The following is a 19,602-nucleotide window of genomic DNA, read 5'->3' as shown; positions in this document are numbered from 1 at the left end:
GCAAGATTTTCCATACACTAAATTATAGGGAGTGGTCACTTTAATTACCCAAAATTCATCCCTATTGTGGCTCTAATTCCACCGGTAAACTCTATATGAAATCAATTCCCCATACATCAAACACGTCGCAAAATTGCATAGGATTTTGAGGCATCTCGTCCCTTCGTGATAAGTTTCCAACCCTTTGACAACTATCACATCGTAAAATGAATTGATGAACATCTTGGAATAAGGTCGGCCAGTAGAACCCAACAGCTAAAATCTTCATTGAGGTTGGATCACAGATTTGTAGTCATCCTTCATTAGGATCTTATGAGTGCAGAATAATGGGTTTATACCCTTAATGTCGGAGATCTTCCATGCAATAGCTGATTTGTGCTTTTTCAACATACTAACAAGATTATCCTTCTGCTCCGCAAACAAGTTTGAAGCTACAATCACAGGGAGTTTAGAGTCCTCCATTAAGAATGCATATTCCAAATGTGCGGGAAGAGTTTTAAGCTCAAGTTCTGGCGGTTCAACAATTGATGGGCGCAAGCTGCCCTCCTTCAATCTATCAATCTCCTCGAAATCATTTGCCTCATGTTCACAGTTATTCTGCTCTTCTTCCACTTGGGTACCTATTTCTTTATAATCTGTAACAGATATCAACGTGTCCATTCCACAAAGTTACACTTTTGAAATAGCAACTCCCACTAAAAAGAGTTCTTGCCTTTGGTCTTGATAGGAAGAATCAAACTGAGCAAGGATTATTTCTATACTTTCCTCCAACTGATCACTCATTAACGCCGACGTGGATCTCTCAAACTACTTTATCACATTATCTAATTCACAGTTTTGCCCTTGAATCCTAGCAATGTACTCTTTAACTGATTCTTCTACTGGCTATTGAGTTGTATACTGCTCATGATGAGAATAACACGGTATGTCATGCAATGCAATTGTTTGAACTTCCTGCTCCATGTTTTCAACCATTCTCATGATAGTGTCAAATGACTCAAACATGTTAATCATTTTCTGCAATAAAAAAGAAATAAGGAAAAGTCAGAACAATGATAGAATAAGAAGATATGAAATAGAATGTATGGTGAAATAGCTAAGAAAACAAAGTGCAAAGTATCTCTAAATGCCAACTCCCTGGCAACGGCGCTAAAAACTTGACAAGGTCCCCTTGTGTATATCCCACAAGTGCACGTGTGTGTCGAAGTAATAATCCCGGTTGAGCGGGTATTGAATCCACATGGAGTAGGGAATAAAAACACTTAATCCGCTTCTTATCTATGTGAAAGATCAGAAGTGATAAGTGTGACAATGATTCAATTCTCAAAAGTAAAAGCAACAAGTAAGAGACCACGAGTAAAGGAGGAGGTAAGGCAATCGATAAAGTTGGGGTACTCGGATAATGCTCCGCCTAGGTTAATTGTTTCAAGTGCAAGAACCCTATATTATGCTTCCTAATCAATGCAATGGTGAGTCATGGAAATCCTTAAATACATAGTCCCAAATCTAAGGTCAACTATGCCTAACTCTATACATGTCTTGAAGGATAGATTAGATAACCTCTCAACCTCACACTCCAATAGAGTTGCAATGAGCTCTAGGGATTCCAAGTGATAAATCTCTTCCTAATTATAGACCTAACCCTTTGGTCCATGCGGAAGGTCCCTAACGATGATTAAGCCCTAGATACTAAGATCACCTCAGTGCTTCACTCCGTTGCACGCGCAACTAAGCCCCAGCGGAGGGTCATCCCTTAGACTATTCACTCTATTATGGCCGTAAAGAACTCGAGGAACGGAGGTAGAATCTATCACACCGGAGGGGAAAGGGGACACTCCTGTACCTCTCGACTCACCCTCTCAACCCTCTCCAACCTAATTTTGTCTGACGCTCATGGTGTGTCACTCACTCACAAGGTTACCAACAAGAACTCTCAACCCTAGTGTCACTATAGGGGAAATGTTCATACAATCAAGCATTCAAGGTTGGAACTCACAATAAACATCAATTAATTGAAAGAATAATAAAGAGATTCAATAAAACAAATAAATCCTAGGGTTCACAAATACCCAAGTACCCACTAGGGGTTTAGCTCTCCATGGAGCTAAGTACAATCAAAGAAATAGAATGTAAAAGCAATGAATCCATAGAGAAACACCCTCGATAGTCGTGTCGATGGTTTAGTGGAAAGTCCTCTACTCGTCATCCAAGGATTCCCTTGTCCGGTATAGGATACGCCTCGACTGAAGCTCCGCTACTAACCTTCTTCCAAAGGAATGACGATGTCAGAGCCGTAGAACTTCTCCAAAACCCTAGCCAATACCTCTTGAAACCCTAGCCGAAACCCTCTCTCAAGTTGGGGAAAAGATGGAGAAAAGATTGATGAAATCGCGGCTGAAATCGGCTTTAAATAGGGCTGGAATCGGGCATCCACACGGTCCTGTGGATTTTTCACACGCCCATGTGGAATTTCCACACGGGCGTGGATAATTTCCACACGCACGTGTGGATTCTCTGGAATTTTGATTTTCGGCCGGCTGCGAAAAGTGCTGCTACAGTACTTTTGCTACATTGCTCTGCTAGAGTACCTGGCCTAAAATACTTCCCGAGTCCATACTTTCATCGAGATGACGCAAACAGGCACACGTTCACATCGTGGATCGCTTTGCTTCTTTAATGACGGACAAGTTGGTGGAGATCTTGTTCTATGTGCATAAGTCAGAATTCTTGAGTGTGACTGCCCTTGTGCCCCTCCAAATAGTTGTGCTAACTCAAATACGAGGAGGTTGGCACACACTCTAGCATCTCACACCCGACCTATGTCTTCGCGTTTGAACCTTAGCAAGATTTCCTCCAAAATCAGTGCATTATTATCCACATTGGTTTTTTTCCTTCATACTCTGCCTCACAACCCTACCTGCATAAAAGTAACATAAAAACACACATATTAATGTAAAAACCCGAGAAAAGTAATGCTCAACATAAGGAAAGAATGCTTCTCATTCATATCACACAAGCACTTATCAATGTGACTGCATCGATTTCATAGAGTCCTGCTACTTTCTTCCTTTCCCACGCATTTCACCCGTAGATGTTCATTGCCATTTCCTCTACCAATTGTCGGGCTTCATCAGGGGTCTTGTTCGCCATTATACCTCCTACGGAAGCATCTAGAAATTATCTTGTACTTGGATTCAACCCGTTGTAAAAAGTTTGAATGATCATCTAGTCGAGGAAACCGTGTTGCGGACACTTTCACAAGAGGTCCTTGAATCGCTCCCATGTCTCAAACAATAATTCGAGCTCCATCTTTATGAATGAGGATATCTTATTATGAAGCCTAGCTAATTTTCTCGGGGGAAAGTATCTCGCAAGAAAGGCTTCGACCATTTCATTCCAAGTCCTAATGGAAGCTGATAAGTGCCTCTGTGATAAGAATACGAAGAGTTCTTTTCTTATGATGAGCATTACTTTTATTGGGTTTTAGCGCTAATATGTGTGCATTTATATTACTTCCATGCATATAGGGTTGTGAGCCGAATGGTAAAGAAAGAAGACAATATAGATCGTGAATGCACTATTTGGAAGGAAATCTTGCGAAGGTTTAAGCGCGAAGACATAAGTCGGGTTCAAGATGCAAGAATGTGTGCCAACCTCCTTGTATTCAAGTTAATACAAGGGTTTAGAGGGGCACAAGGGCAGTCACATTCCAGTATCCCGGCGTGTGCATTGATAGCAAGATCTTCACCAATGAAGCCATTTATTAAAGAAGCAAAGTGATCTACAATGCAAAGCATGGATTCGGAAATGTTTGGGGCAGTACTGTAGCAGGTTAGTGTAGCAAAACAATGTAGAAATTCTGTGGAGTAGGTACTGTTGACAACCGACCAAAAAAGTGATGTTCAGAGAATCCAAACGGACGTGTGGAACTTATCAATGCCCATGCGGAATTTCCACAAGCCAGTGTGGAGAATCCACAGGGGCGTGTGGATGCCCGATTCCAGCCCTATTTAAAGTCAATTTTAGCCCCGATTTTAGGATTCTTTTCTCCATCTTTTCCCCAACTTGAGAGAATGCTGTGGCTAGGGTTTTGAGAGGTATTAGCAAGTGATTTGTAGAGGTTCTATGGCTTCGATATTATCCTCCATTTAGAAGAAGGTTAGTGGTACTCCTTTCGTTAGCACCGATCCGGCGAGGTGTATCCTAGGTCGGACAAAGGGACCTTTGGAAGAGTCGAGGCTTCTCCACAAGACCATTATCATGGCTATCAAGGGGGTTTTCCATAGATTACTTGCTTTTACATTCGATTTCATTGTTGATTGTAACTAGCTCCATGGAGAGCTAAACCCCCAAGTGGGTACTTGGATTTGTGAACCCTAGGATGTATTTGTTTCATTAAACCTTTTATCATGCTTTATTAATTGATGCTTTAATTGAGTTCCAATATTGAATGGTTGATTGAATGAATACTACCTTAGAGTGACACTAGGGTTGAGAGTTCTTATTGGTAACCCTTGTGAGTGAGTGACACAGCATGAGAGTTAGACAAAGCTAGATTGGAGAGAGTTGAGAGGGTGAGTCTAGAGGTAGTGGAGCGTCCACTTTCTCCTTCGGTGTGATTTATCCTACATCCATTTCCTCGAGTTTTTTGTGGTCATAGTAGAGTGAATGGACTAAGGGATGACCTTCCACTTAGGCTTAGTTGAAGAGACAACGGAGTGAAGCGTTGAAGTAATTTTAGCACCTAGGGTTTAATTATGACTAGGGACCTTCCACCTATACCAAAGGTTTAGGTCTATGATAAGTGCTTGTGCGATATGAATGCGAAGCGTTCATTCCTTATGTTGAGCATTACTTTTCTCAGGTTTTTACACTTATATGTGTGTTTTTATGGCACTTTCGTGTAGGTAGGGTTGCGAGGCCAAGTATGAAGGAAAGAAGCCAATATGGATTACAATGCACCGATTTTGGAGGAAATCTTGCTAAGGTTCAAATGCAAAGACATAGGTCGATGTGAGATGCTAGAGTGTGTGCCAACCTCCTCGTATTCGAGTTTGGCACATCCATTTGGAGGGGCACAAAGGCAGTCACACTCGAGCATTCTGACTTATGCACATAGAACAAGAACTCCACCAACTTGCCTATCATTGAAGAAGCAAGTGATCCACTACGTGAACGTGTGCCCATTTGCGTTACTCCGATGAAAGTATGGATTCAGGATGCTATTCAGGCCAGATACTGTAGCAGAGCACTGCACCAACACGGTAGCAAGTACTGTAGCAGCACTGTTCACAGTCGGCCGTGAAAACAGAAGTTTAGAGAATCCACACGGGCATGTGGAAATTCTGCACGGGCGCGTGCAGCATCCACGCCTGTGTAGTCGCCCGATTCTAACCTTATTTAAAGCCGAATCAGGGACGATTTTAGTATTCTTTTCTCCATCTTTTCCCCCAACTGAAGAGAGGGCTTCGGCTAGGGTTTTGAGGGATATTGGCCAAGGTTTTTGGAGAGGTTCTACGGCTCTGACATTGTCATTCCTTTGGAAGAAGGTTGGTAGGAGAGCTTCCGTCGAGGCGTATCCTATACCGGACGATCGAATACTTGTATGACGAGTAGAGGACTTTTCACAAGACCATCGACACGACTACCGAGGGGGTTTCTTTATGGATTCATTGCTTTTACATTCTATTTCTTTGATTGTACTTAGCTCCATGGAGAGCTAAATCCCTAGTGGGTACTTGGGTATTTGTGAATCCTAGGATGTATTCGTTTCTTTGAATCTCTTTATTATGCTTTCAATAAATTGATGTTGATTGTGAGTTCCAACCTTGAATGCTTGTTTGTATGAACATTTCCCCTAGAGTGACACTAGGGTTGAGAGTTCTCGTTGGTAACCTTGTGAGTGAGTGACACACCACGAGCGTTAGACACAGCTAGGTTGGAGAGGATTGAGAGGATGAGTCAAGAGGTACAGGAGCGTCCCCTTTCCCCTCTGACGTGATAGATTCTACCTCCATTCCTCGAGTTCTTTGCGGCCATAATAGAGTGAATGGTCTAAGAGATGAACTTTCGCTGGGGCTTAGTTGGGCGTGCAACGGAGTGAAGCGTTGAGGTGATCTTAGTATCTAGGGCATAATCGTGGTTAGGGACCTTCCACCTGGACCAAAGGGTTAGGTCTATAATTGGGAAGAGATTTATCACTTGGAATCCCTAGAGCTCATTGCAACTCTATACGAGTGCGAGGTTGAGAGGTTATCTAATCTCTCCTCTGGAACATGTATAGAGTTAGGCATAGTTGACCTTATATTTAGGACTATGTAATTAAAGATTTCCACGACTCACCATTGCATTGATTAGGAAGCATAATAGAGGGTTCTTGCACTTGAAACAATTATCCTAGGCGGAGCATTATCCGAGTACCCCATCTTTATCGGTTCCCTTACGCCCTTTTTTAACTTTTGCTTTCTTACTTGTTGTTTTTATTGTTGAGAATTGAATCATTGTCACACTTCTCATCATTGATCTATCACATAGCTAAGAATCGAATTAAGTATTTTTATTCCCTATTCCCTGTGGATTTGATACCCGCTCAGCCGGGATTATTACTTCAACAAACCTGTGCACTTACGGGATAAACGTAAGGGGATCTTGTCAGTCTACATCTAGGAAGAGGATTTATCACTTGGAATATGTAGAACTCATTGTGATTCTATACGAGAGCGAGGTGTTGAGATTGTTTGATTTCTCCTTTGGGACATGTATAGAGTCAGGCATGGTTGACCTTAGATTTGGGACCATGTTTTGAAGGATCTCCACGACTCATTAATGCATTAGTTAGGAAGCATAATAGATGGTTTTGCATTTGAAATGATCGTCATAGGCTACCCTCAATCCATTCATTTCCTTGTCTTTTAGCACAATTTTGTCTATATGAGATGCTATTCTAGGTATATTTGTTCCTTGTGCTGGAATGAGGAGTTTGAACCAACTTGGAGTGAAATCAGGAAGTAAACAAGCAAAAGAATGAAGATTTTGCTAAGTGCTCATGACTGATACGGGCAAAGCATGATTGTGCTCTGGCCCGCTTAATATTTCAGCCTGGGACGACCAAGCAAACATTCAAGCATGGGGGTACGGTCAGGAGAAGCATGGTTTAAGCACGATCATTCCTCTCCAGTTGAAAATCTCAGTCTGGAGGCATCTTCTACTAATCTGGGGAAGCACACTCTAGAGGCTCATAGCACAATTGTGCACAGGCAGGGCACAGGCGGAGTGTGACAGCGCTCCTCCCATTGATTATCTAAAGCAAGCGCTTGATCGGTTTGTTCAGAATTCTCAGCGAGAGCATGGTCCAAGCACGAATGTGCTCAGACCATGTCAAGCCCGAAATTAGCCATATAACTCTAGATTTCTAGGTTTTCATTTCGTCTTTGTTCGGAGATTTTTAATTGCTTCTTCCATGTCGTACCCATCTATAAGGGGCTAACCGTCCACGGTGCCCCGGGATGTTGAACTATGATACTTTGTATGCTTTGATTACTCTTTTCTAATGTTCTACGTAATTTTTTTGGTTTCTTATGTTTAATCTTGTGTTTGTATAACTTGATGTGTTTGATTTACATAGTTTATTGGGTAAAACTTGGTGTATGGATTACCATATAGGTAGTTGCCTTGTGTGATTGCAAAACTCGTTATGTATGAAACCACAATTATCCTAGTAAAACTTGGTGTATTTGAGAACCATAGATGCAACATTGCTTTTGAGCACACACAAGAACCATTGAATGTACCTGGTACACATTAAAAGTCAGTCAGAATGCTAGAGCTCAAAGGAATTGTCTCGGGGCATTTCTCTCTTGCTGTTGAAACACTCGATCCTAATCTACCTATTATCTCCACCTGTTCTTCCTCACTTATTTTATCTTCCCTTTTTAAATCAAACCCTATTCTTGCTTGACTAGAGATTAGAACAAGAATTAGTACTTTAAGTCCCGTCCCTAAGGTTCGACAACCCTACCCCTAGCGGGGTACCATTATATTACTTGTGTGCGACCCATACACTTGCAGAGAGTGCATTAGTTTTCCTTTCAGAATGTCTCTTATTTTTCAGTTTTAAATAAAAAACCTAATCATATGTTTTCTTTTTGGAATATCTCTTACTTTTGAACCAAAATCTTAATCTTATGCTTTCATTTCGTAATGTTTTCTATTTTTCAATCAAAACCCTAATCCTATGTTTCCATTTCAGAATGTCTACTAATTTTCAATCAAAACACTAATCCTATGTTTTCTTATAGGAATGTCTCCAATTTTTCAATCAAAACCCTAATCCTATGTTTTCTTTTCGTAATATCTAGTATTTTTCGGTTTTGTATCAAAACAATAATCCTATGTTATTTCTTGGTATGTCTTCTATTTTTGAATTAAAACACGAATATTATGTTTACTTTTTGGAATCTCTACTATTTATCTGTTTTGAATCAAAACCCTTATCCTATATTTTCTTTTTGGAACATCTCCTATTTTCTTTTAAAACAATAATCCTATGTCTTGTTTTTGGAATGTCTCCTATTTTTAATGAAAACCCTAATCTTATATTTTCTTTTCATAATTTTGGCTATTTTTCAATTTTGAATCAAAGCAATAATCCTAAATTTTTCTTTACGGAATGTCTCCTATTTTTTTAATAAAAACTCTAATCATATGTTTACTTTTCGTAATGTCTCCTACTTTCCAATCAAAACCCTAATCCCGTCTTTTTTAATCGGAATGTCTCCAAGTTTTTGGTTTTGAATCAAAACCCTAATGCTATGTTTTCTTTTCTCTATGTCTCCTATTTTTGAATCAAAACCATAATCCTATGTTTTCTTTTCGGAATGTCTATTTTTTTTTAATGAAAACCCTAATCCTATGTGTTTTGGAATGCCTCCTATTTTTGAATCAAACTCGAATCCTATTTTTTCTTTTGAGAGTATCTGCTATTTTTGAATTAAAATTGTAATTCTATATTTCACTTTCGCAATGTCTCCTATTTTTAAATCAAAAACGTAATCTTCTATTCCCTTTTCTGAATGTCTCATATTTTACAATCAAAATCCAAATCTTATGTTTTCTTTTCAAAATGTCTACAAGTTTTCAATCAAGAGCATAATCCTATGTCTTCTTTGGGAATATCTCCTATTTTGGAATAAAAAATCTAGTATTATATTTTTTTCATAATTTCTCATATTTTTCTGTTTTGATTCAAACCCTAATCCTATGTTTTCTTGTCCGAATGGCTCCTATTTTTTAACCAAAACCAAAATCCTATATTTTCTTTTCAGAATGTCTTCTATTTTTGAATCAAAACCCAAATCCTATGTTTTCTTTTTGTAATGTCTTCCTATTTTTTAATCAAAACACTAATCCTGTATATTTTTGTAATGTCCCCTATTTTCAATTCAAAAACTTAATCTTATGTTTTATTTTTGGAATGTCTCCTACGTTTCTATTTTCAACCAAAAACCTAATGCTGTGTTTTCTTTTATGGAATATCATCTATTATGGAATCAAAACCCTAATCATATGTTTTTTAATGTCTTTTATTTTTAAATCAAAGCACTAATCATATATTTTGCTTTTTCAGAAGGTCTCCTACTTTTCAATCAAAAAACTAATCCTATATTTTTCTTTTGGAATATCTCCTATTTTTCAATCAAAACACTAATCCTATATTTTTTTCTTTCCGGAATGTCTACTATTTTTCAGATTTGAATCAAAATCCTAGTCCTCTGTCTTCATTTCGGAATGTCTCCTAGTTATAAATCAAAACCCTAATCCAATTTTTCTTTTCGCAATGTGTCTGATTTTTCATATTTGAATGAAAAACTGATTCCTATGGTTACTTTTCAGAATGCCTTCTGTTTTTGAATGAATATCCTAATCCTATGTTTTCTTTTGGGAATGTATCCTATTTTTCAGTTAAAATCCTAATAGCACTATTTCTTTTCAGAACATCTTCCATTTTTAATTTTGAATAAAAAACTTAATCCCATGTTTCTTTTCTTGATGTCTAATATTTTTCAGATTTGAGTGGAAACCCAAATCCTTTGTTTTTTTTGGGTAATGTCTCCTATTTTTTAAGTTTTCAATCAAGACCCTAATCCTATTTTTCCCTTTCGGAAAGTCTCCCACTTTTTAATCAAAACCAAAATCCTATGTTTTATTTTCAGAATGTCTCCTATTATTCGGGTTTGAATGAAAACTATAATCCTATGTTTTCTTTCCGAAATGTCTCTTATTTTTCGGTGTCGAATCAAGATCGTATTCTTTGTTTTCCTTTTGGAATTTCTCCTATTTGTTTGTTTTGAATCCAAACCCTAATCCTATATTTTCTTTTCTCTATGTCTAATATTTGTCAATCAAAACCTTAATATAATGTTTTTTTTCGAATGCCTCATTTTTTTTGGTTTTGAATCAAAACACTAATCGTATGTTTTCTTCACCAAATGTCTTATCTTTTTTCTGTTTTGAATCAAAACATTAATCCAATGTTTTCTTTTCGGAATGCCGTCTATTTTTCAATTAAAATCTTAATCCTATTTTATTTTTTTGAATGTCTACTATTTTTTTATTTTCAATCAAAACCTAGTCCTATGTTTTTTTAGGATGTCTTCTATTTTTTAATCAAAAACTTAATCCTATATTTTCTTTTAGGAATGCTTCTTATTTTCAATCAAAACCCATATCAAATGTTTTCTTTTCAGAATATCTTCCATTTTTTAATTAAAATCTTAATCCTTTGTTTTGTTGTCGCAATATCTCCTATGTTTTGTTTTTGGAATGTCTCCTATTTTTTTCTTTCGGGATGTCTATTATTTTTTAATCAAAAGTCTAATCTTTTATTTTTTAATAAAACTCAATCAAAAAATTAATCATTTGTTTTCTCTCTAGAATGTCTTCCATTTTTGAATAAAAAAACTAATCCAATATTTTTTTTAATTGTCTCGAATTTTTCAATAAAAACACTAATCCTATGTTTTCTTGTCGGAATGTCGCCTATGTTTTTTTTCCGGAATGTCACAAATTCTTTATACAAGACCCTAATACTATGTTTTCTTTCCTTAATGTCCCCATTTTTTTAGTTTTGATTCAAAACCCTAATACCATGTGTTCTTTTCATAATACCTCCTATTTTGAATCAAAACCCCAATAGAATATTTTCTTTTGAAAATGTTTCCTATTTATCAGTTTTGAATAAAAAACCTAATCCTATATTTTCTTTCGGAATGTCTCCTTTTGATCGGTTTTGAATCAAAACCCTAATCCTATGTTTTCTTTTTAGAATTACTCCTATTTTTCTATCTTCTATTTTTGAATCAAAACCCTAATCGTATGTTTTCATTTCGGAATAGCATATTTTTCAATCAAAACCGTAATATTGTGTTTTTCTTTTTGGAAGGTCTCATATTTAACAGTTTGGATTCGAAACCATAATACAATGTGTTCTATTCTGACTATCTCTTATTTTTGAATTAAAACACTAATCCTATATGTTCTTTCTATAATGTCTCCTATTTTTTAATGAAAACAATAATCCTATGTTTTATCTTTTTGAATGTCCCCTATTTTTCAATCAAAACCCTAATCTTATGTTTATTTCGGAATGTGTCCTATTTTTAAACAAAACCCTAATCCAATCAAAACCCTAATCTTATATTTTCTTTTCGGAATGTCTCCTATTTTTAAACAAAATCCTAATCCTATGTTTTCTTTCCGGAATGTCTCCTATTTATCAATGAAAAACCCAATCCTATGTTTTCTTCGTGGAATGTCTCTAATGTTTTCTTTTCACAATGTCTCTTATTTTTAATCAAAACCCTAACCCTATGTTTTTCTTTTGGAATGTCTATTATTTTTTAATCAAAACACTAATCCTATGTTTTATTTATTGTTGGTTTCCATTTTCAGTTTTGAATCAAAACCCTAATACTATAACTTTTTTTTCAAAATGCCTACTATTTTGCAATTTTGCAACTTTTTTTCGCCTGAATGTCTCCAATTTTTGGTTTTGAATCACAACCATAATCCTATGTTTCTTTTTGGTTTTAAATCAAAATCCTAATCCGATGCTTTCTTCAGATTGTCTTGTATTTTTCAATCAAAAGCTTAATCTGATGTTTCCTTTTCGTAATCTCTCGTATTTTTGAATAAAAAACCTAATCCGATGTTTTATTTTTGGAATGTCTACAATTTTTTGGTTTTGAATCAAGATTGCAATCCTATGTTTTTTTCTTAGAATGTCTTCTATTTATTTTTTTTTTTGAATCAAAATCCTAATCATGCGTTTTCTTTTTATAATTTATAGTATTTTTCAATGAAAACCCTAATAATATGTTTCTTTTTGGGATTGTCTCCTATGTTTTCTTTTCAAAATTTCTCCTATTTTCGCTCAAAACCCTAATCATATGTCTTTTTTTCAAAATGTCTCCTATTTTATGGTTTTCAATCAAAAACCTAATACTATGTTTTCTTTACGGTATATTTCCTATTTTTTTTTGTTTTGAATCATAATCATAGTCCGATGTTTTTTTTTCGGAATGACTACTATTTTTCAGTTTTGAATCAAAAAAACTAATCCTCTTGTTTCTTTTAGGTATAATCACCAAAATAGTCCATGTACTTTTCTCTCTCTTCCCTTTTGGTCCCTCTACTCAGAAATGCTCCCGATTAGTCCCTCTACTTTTGAAAATGTGCCCACTTAGAGGAAAAAGTTCCCAACCAGTCCCTCTACTTTTAGAAATGTGCCCACTTAGTCTAAGTGGGCATATTTTTAAAAGTAGAGGGACTAGTTCAGAGCATTTTTAACTAAGTGGGTCCATTTTCAAAAGTAGAGGGACTAGTCGGAGCATTTCTAAGTAGAGGGACCAAAACGGAAGAGAGAGAAAAGTAGAGGGACCAACTAGGGTATTATACCTTTCTTTTAAGAATGCCTCCTATTTTTGAGTTAAAACCTATTCATATGTTTTCTTTATGGAATGTCTCCTATTTGTCAATCGAAACCCTAATCGTACGTATTCTTTTCGGAATGTCTTCTATTATTCAATTTAAAAAATAAAACCTCAATATTTTGTTTTCTTTCCAAAATGTGTCCTATTTTTCTGGTTTGAATCACAACCATACTCCTATGTTTTTTTTAAAAGTCTCCTATTTTTTTTTATTTTGAATCAATACCATAATCCTATGTTATCTTTTCGGAATGTCTCATATTTTGCAGATTTTGAATAAAGACCTTAATTTAACGTTTTCTTTTCAGAATGTCTCCAATTTTTGAATTAAAACACTAATCCTATGTTTTCTTTTCGGAATATCTCCTATTTGTCGGTTTTTAATCAAAACCTTAATCATATGTTTTCTTAAGAAATGTCTCCTTTTTTTAATTAAAACATTAAGCTTATGTTTTATTTTTGAAATGTTTTGAATTTTTAAATCTAAATCTAAATTCTATGTTTTCTTTTTGTCATGTCTCCAATTTTTAAATCAAAACCCTATTCCTAAGTTTTCTTTTTGAAATGTCTCCTTCTTTTTGAATTTGAATCAAAATTCCAATCCTACGTTTTCTTTTTTCAATATGTCCTATTTTTCAATCAAAATCATAATTTTTGTTTTAGGAATGTCTCCTACTTTTTGGTTTTAAATCAAAATGTTAATATTATGTTTTCTTTTTGCTATGTCTAACATTTATCAACCAAAACCCTAGTATTATGTTTTTCTTTTCTGAATGTCTCATATTTTTTTGTTTTGAATCAAAATTCTAATACAATGTTTTCTTCTCAGAATGTCTTATTCTTTCAGGTTTTGAATTAAAACATTAGTCCTATATTTGTTTTCATTTCGGAATGTCATGTTTTTTTAATCAAAACCCTAATTCTATGTTTTTTGTTCGGAGCGTCTCCTATTTTTTCTGTTTTGAATGAAAAACATAATCCTAAGTTTTCTGTCCGAAATGTCTCCTATTTTTGTACCAAAACCCTATTCCTATGTTTTCTTTTCAGAACATCTCAAATTTTTTAATCAAAACCCTAATCCTATGTTTTCTTTTTGAAATGTCTCCTACTTTTCAATTAAAACATTAGTCATATGTTTTCTTTTCAGAATGTCTCAATTTTGTAATCAAAACCCTAATCCTATGTTTTATTTTAGGAATGTTTCTTATTTTTTGGTTTTGAATCAAAACACTAATACTATGCTTTTGTTTTGGAAAGTGTCCTATTTTTTTTTAATGAAAACTAGAATCCTTTGTTTTCTTTTCTTATTGGCTCCTATTTTTGAATCATTACCCTAATCCTATGTTTTGCTTTAGGAATGTCTCCTATTTTTTAGTTTTGAATAAAAAAACCCAACTATTTGTTTTCTTTACAGAATGTCTCCTATTTTTGAACAAAACCCCTAATTTTATGTTTTTTTTTTTAGAATGTCTCCTAATATTCAATCAAAATCCTAATCCAATGTTTTCTTTACGGCATGTCTTCTATTTTTCGGTATTGATTTAAAAACCTAATCCTATGTTTTTTCTTTTTAAAATGTCTAGTATTTTTTTAGTTTTGAATCCATAAAACTAATCATATTTTTTATTTTCAGAATGTCTCCTATTTTTGAATTAAAAATATAATCTTATGTTTTCTTTTTGGAATGTCTCCTATGTTTTCTTTTTAGAATATTTCCTATTTTTCAATCAAAAGCAATATCCTATGTTTTCCTTTTGGAATGTATCCTCTTTTTAAGTTTTGAATCAAAACCCTAATAATATATTTTCTTTTTGAAATATCTCTTATTTTTTAGTTTTTAAGAAAAACACTAATCATAGGTTTTCTTTTTAGAATGTCCTATTTTTCAGTTTTGAAGCATAACCCTAATCCTATTTTTTATTTTCTGAATGTCTCCAATTTTTCGGTTTTGAATCACAACCATAATCCTATATATCTTCTTGGAATGTCTCCTATTGTTAATTTTGAATCAAAACCTTAATCTTATATTTTTAATTCTGAATGTCTCATTTTTTTTTTTGTTTTGAATCAAAAACCTAATTCTATGTTTTCTTTTAGGAATGTCTCCAATTTTTTAATTAAAACATTAATCCTATTGTTTCTTTTTTGAATCTCTCCTATTTTTGAATCAAAATCATAATCCCATGTTTTCTTTTCGAAATGTTTCTTTTTTTAATCAAAAACCTAATCGTATGGTTTCTTTTCAAAATGCCATATTTTTCAATCAAAAGCCTAATCCTATGTTTTTCTTTGCGGAATGTCTCCTCTTTTAAGTTTTGAATGAAAACCATAATCCAAGGTTTTTTTTTAATGTCTCCTATTTTATTATTTAAACACTAATCCTATGTTTTCTTTTCGAAATGTCTCCTATTTGTCTGTTTTGAATCAAAAACCTCATAATATGTTATTTTAAGTAATGTCTCCTATTTTTTAATCATAACCTTAAACCCATATTTTATTATCAGAATGTCTCCAATTTTTCAACCAAAAGCTAAATCCTAATGTAGTTTTTCTAATCCTATGTTTTCTTTTCGGAATTTCTGTAGTTTTTTTGTTTTAAATCAAAAACCTAGTCATACATTTTACTTTCGGAATGTATCCCATATTTACATCAAAATCCTAATCTTATGTTTTCTTTTTGGAGTGTCTTCTATTTTTGAACCAAAACCCTAATCCTATGTTTTATTTTTGGAATGTATAGTATTTTTTTAATCAAAACCCTAATCTTATGTTTTCATTTCGAAAATGTCTCCTATTTTTCAATCAAAACACTAATGTTATGGTTTATTTTTCGAATGTCTCCCATTTTTTTGGTTTTCAATCAAAAACCTCATTCTATGCTTTCTTTTCGAGATGCCTCTTATTTTTTTTATCATAATTGTAATCGTATGTTTTCATTTCCAAATGTCTGCTAGTTTTTAGTTTTAAATCAAAACCATAATACAATGTTTTATTTTTGGAATGGCTCCTATTTTTTAATCAAAACCTTTATCCTATGTTTTATATTAAGAATGCCTCCTGTTTTTTTAGATTTTGAATCTAAACACTAATACTATGTTTTCCTTTTAGAATGTGTCCTTTTTTAAATCAAAACTATAATCCTATGTTTTCTTTTCATAATGCCTCCTATTTTCGAATCGAAACCCTAATCTTATGTTTTGTTTTAGAAATATCTCATATTTTTTTGTTTGGAATCAAAATCCTAGCCTATGTTTTACTTTTCAGAATTTCTCTTATTTTTGAACCGAAACCCTAACCCTATGTTTTATTTTCAGAATGTCTCCTATTTTTCAATCAAAATTTTAACCCTATGTTTTCTTTTTGGAATCTCTTCTATTTTTCAGTTTTGAATCCCAACCATAATCCTTTGTTTTCTTTTCCAAATGTCTCCTATTTTTTAATCAAAACAAAAATCCTGTGTTTTACTTTTAGAATGTCTCCTAAAATACAGTTTTGAAACAAAACCCTAATCCTATGTTTTTTTTAAGAATGTCTCCTATTTTAAATCAAAACAATAATCCTTTGTTTTCTTTTAGGAATGCCTTAGATTTTTTAATCAAAACCCTAACCCTATGTTTTCTTTCAGGAATGTCTCCTATTTTTGAATAAAAAACTGTAATCATATGTTTTTTTTAATGTCTCCTATTTTTTAATTAAAAACTTAATCATATGTTTTATTTTTAAAATGTCTCCTATTTCTCGGTTATGAATCAAAACACTTATACTATGTTTTCTTTTTAGAATGTCTCCAATTTTTTAATCGAAACTATAATCCTTTGTTTGTTTTTGCAATGCGTCATATTTTTAAATCAAAACCCTGTCCTATGTTTGGTTTTAGGAATGTCCTTGTTTTATTTTTGGAATGTCTCCTATTTTTCCTTTTTGAATTAAAACACTAATACTTTACTTTCATTTTAGAATGTCATCTATTGTTTAATCAAGACTGTAATCATATGTTTTCTTTTGGTAATGCGTCCTATTTTTGAATGAAAACACTCACCCTATGTTTTGTTTTACGATTGTCACCTATCTTTTGGTTTTGAATAAAAAAAATAATCCTATGTTTTCTTTTCATGATGTCTTCTATTTATGAACGAAAACCCGAATCCTATGTTTTCTTTTTGGAATATCTTCTATTTTGGAATTGAAACCCTAATCCTATGTTTTGTTTTCTGAATGTCTTCTAGTTTTGAATCAAAACTCTAATCCTATATTTTCTTTTGGGAATGCCACTTATTTTTCAATGAAAACACTAACCAGATAATTTTTTCGGAATGTCTGTTATTTTTCAATTTTGAACCAAAACCATAATCTTATGTTTTCATTTCGGAATGTCTAATAGTTTTAAATCAAAACCCTAATCCAATCTTTATTTTCGGAATGTGTCCTATTTTATATATTTTGAATTAAAACCTAATCCTATGTTTTCTTTTTGGAATGTTTCCTTTTTTGAATCAAAACCTTAATCTTGTTTTTTCTTTGGCAATGTTTCTTATTTTTTCAATCAGAATCCTAATAATATTATTTCTTTTCCGAATTTTTTCCATTTTTTGGTTTTAAATAAAAAAAAATGTAATCACATATCTTCTTTTTGGAATGTCTCCTATTTTTTCATTTGGAATGAAACCCCTAATCCTATGTTTTCATTTCAAAATGTCGCCCATTTTTCAAGCAAAACACAAGTCCTTTGTTTCCTTTTTCAAATGTCTCCTATTTTAAAGTTTTGAATCAAAACACTAATCCTATCTTTCTTTTCCTAATGTCTCCTGTTCTTCAATCAAAGACCTAATCCCATGTTTTCTTTTCAGAATGTCTCCTATTTATCAATTTTGAATGAAAACTCTAATCCTACATTCCATTTCATAATGTCTCCTATTTTTCCATTTTGAAAAAAAACTATAAACCTTTGTTTACTTTTCAGAATGTCTCCTATTTTTCAATCGAAAACCTAATCATATGTTTCTTTTTAGAATGTCTCATATTTTTTGGAATGTCTCCTACATTTTGTTTTTTAATCACAAACCTAATCCTATGTTTTCTTTTCGGAATATCTTGTATTTTGAAATCAAAATGCTAATCATACATTTTATTTTCTTAATGTCTTCCACTTTTGAATCAAAACCCTAATCCTATGTTTTCCTTTCGAAATGTCTCATATTTTTCAATCAAAACACTAATCATATATATTTTTTTTTGGAATGTATGCTATTTTTTGTTTTTTAATTAAAACACTAGTCCTATGTTTTCATTTTGGAATGTGTTGTATTTTTTGGTTTTGAAAAAGAAAATAATCCTATGTTTTCTTTTCCGAATGTCTCATATCTTTCAGCCAAAACTCAAATCTTATGTTTTTGTTTTAGGAATGTCTCTTCTTTTTGAATGAAAATACTAAACCTATATTTTCTTTTCGTAATGTCTCCTATTTTTCACTCAAAACCCTAATCTTATCTTTTTTTTGGGAATGACTCCTATATTTTGTTTTTGAATCAAAACCATAATCCTATGTTTTCTTTTTGGAATAAATTCAATTTTTCAATTTTGATTCAAAACCCCAATCCTATTTTTATTTTCGGAATGACTCCAATTTTTTTTTATGAAAACCCTAATCCCATGTTTTCTTTTTTACATAATGTCTCCAATTTTTCACTGACACCCCTAATCCTATGTTTTAGTTTTGGCATGTCTCTCATGTTTTGATTTCCAATCTAACCCTAATCCTATGTTTTTTTTTCTAAATCTCTTTTATTTTTTAATTAAAATCCTAATCCTATATTTTTCTTTTCGGAATGTCTCCTATTTTTTAATTAAAACAGTAAAACTAAAATTTCTTTTCGGATTGTCTCCTATTTTTCAATCAAAATACTAATCCTATATTTTCTATATCAGAATGTTTGCTATTTTTCTATTTTGAATCAAAACGCTAGTAGTATGCTTTCCTTTAGGAATGTCTCCTAGTTTTTAATCAAAACTCTAATACTCTGTTTTCTTTTCGGAATGTGTCCTATTTCTCGTTTTTGAATGAAAAACATAATCTTATGTTTTCTTTTCGGAATCTGCCTTATTTCTAGGTTTTCAATGAAAAACCTAATCTTATGTTTTCTTTTCACAATGTCTCCTATTTTTGAATCAATGCCCTAATCATATATTTTCTTTTCTTAATGACTCCTATTTTTTGAATCAAAACCCTAATCATATGTTTTCTCGTAATGCCTCCTATTTTAAAATTAAATCCCTAATCCTATGTGTTCTTATCGGAATGTCTCTTTTTTTTTTAAATCAAAACCCTAATCCTATATTTGTTTCTGAATGTTCTCTTATGGTTTGAATGAAAATCTATTCCTATGTTGTTTTTTAAATGTCTCCTATTTTTGAATCGATACCCTTATAATTTGTTTTCTTTTTCGAATGTATGCTATTTTTCAATCAAACCCTAATAATATTATTTCTTTTCTGGAAGTTCTCCCATTTTTGGTTTTTGAATCAAATAACTTAATCATATGTTTTCTGGAATGTCTCCTATTTTTATGTTTTGAGTCAAAACCTAATCCTATGTTTGTTTTTGAATGTCTCATGTCAT

The 19,602-nt window shown here is 33.0% G+C and overlaps 1 non-coding gene across 1 annotated transcript; it reads left to right on the top strand.

Moving 5' to 3' along the window:
* Window positions 1–3,235: 3,235 nt before the first annotated feature.
* On the top strand, window positions 3,236–3,342 carry LOC120274338. The gene has a single exon (XR_005540865.1). It is a non-coding gene; the product is annotated as a small nucleolar RNA R71 (small nucleolar RNA).
* The last annotated feature ends 16,260 nt before the right edge of the window (window positions 3,343–19,602 follow it).

The sequence above is a fragment of the Dioscorea cayenensis genome, chromosome 12 (assembly GCF_009730915.1).
Source record: "Dioscorea cayenensis subsp. rotundata cultivar TDr96_F1 chromosome 12, TDr96_F1_v2_PseudoChromosome.rev07_lg8_w22 25.fasta, whole genome shotgun sequence".
Taxonomy (NCBI): domain Eukaryota; kingdom Viridiplantae; phylum Streptophyta; class Magnoliopsida; order Dioscoreales; family Dioscoreaceae; genus Dioscorea; species Dioscorea cayenensis.
This window is presented reverse-complemented; position numbering and strand designations above follow the sequence as displayed.